The sequence below is a fragment of the Physeter macrocephalus genome, chromosome 8 (genome assembly GCF_002837175.3).
Source record: "Physeter macrocephalus isolate SW-GA chromosome 8, ASM283717v5, whole genome shotgun sequence".
Taxonomy (NCBI): Eukaryota; Metazoa; Chordata; class Mammalia; order Artiodactyla; family Physeteridae; genus Physeter; species Physeter macrocephalus.
In genome coordinates, this window is record NC_041221.1 from 72,649,944 (window position 1) to 72,651,410 (window position 1,467).

The following is a 1,467-nucleotide window of genomic DNA, read 5'->3' on the forward strand; positions in this document are numbered from 1 at the left end:
CATCTGCTAATCCCAACCTCCCACTCCATCCCTCCCCCACCCCCCTCCCCCTTGGCAACCACAAGTCTGTTCTCTATGTCTGTGAGTCTGTTTCTGCTTCACAGAGATGTTCATTTGTGTCATATTTTAGATTCCACATATGAGTGATATCATATGATATTTGTCTTTCTCTATCTGACTTACTTCATTAGTATGGTAATCTCTAGGTCCATCCATGTTGCTGTAAATGGCATTGTTTCATTCTTTTTTATGGCTGAGTAATATTCCATTGTATATATGTGCCACATCTTCTTTATCCATTCCTCTGTCAATGGACATTTATGTTGTTTCCATATCTTGGCTATTGTAAATAGTGCTGCTGTGAACACAAGGGTGCATGTATGTTTTTGATCATAGCCTTGCAGTAAGACCTCATTTTAACTTAACTAATTATATCTTCAAGGACCCTATTGCCAAATAAGGTCACATTCTGAGGTACTGGGGGTTAGTATTTCATAAGTTGCATGAAGCCTTTTTAAATTTTCACATGGTCAAATTTATCAGTTTTTGTGAGGGTTTAAGTCATCCTTAGAAAGGCCTTCCCCACTCTGAGACTAAAAATATTCTCCCATAGTTTCTTATAGATGCTTATCATTTCATTATTGGTGAGTAATTCTGTGAGCCATCTGAAATTTATTTTAGTGTACAGTATTCCATCATATGTCTTCTTGGCAATGCCCCATGTCCCCCACCCCCCCACCCCAAAACAAACAAAAAGACAGACGACAAACTGGCAAAAAAACCATCTGTTACTGTGCAAAGGGCCAATTTCATTAATATATGAAAAGTCCCTGTAAATCAATAAAGATGAATAATTCAATAGAAAATGGCACAGGATTAAGAGAGTTCACTGAAAGGAATACAAATGGCTCTTAAACATATGAAAAATTGCTCATCTCATTCATTGCAAATTAAAATTATACCAAAATACCATTTTTTGGTCATCTATCAAAGTGCCAAAGATTTGATAGCCCACTGTTGACCGGAGTTTGGGAAATGGTCATGTACATATATTACCAGTAGGTGTGTAATTGGTGCATCCTCTATAGAGGGCGATTTGGCAATATCTATGAAAATTTGAAACGAACACATCCTTTGGAATACTCTCACTTCTAGGAGAAAGATGCCCTCCTGGTACCAGCAAGGAGAGAACATTTTTATTACTGGAGCTGGGGAGTTGATGCCAAGATGAGTCTGCACAAACGTAATCCTTATCTTCCGTTATTTCCCCCCGTATATATCCTAGCCACTTTCCCAAAATTTACCCCCCTTAAAAGCCACCCCGGGCTTCCCTGGTGGTGCAGTGGTTGAGAGTCCTCCTGCCGATGCAGGGGATACGGGTTCGTGCCCCGGTCCGGGAAGATCCCACATGCCGCGGAGCGGCTGGGCCCGTGAGCCATGGCCGCTGAGCCTGCGCGTCCGGAGCCT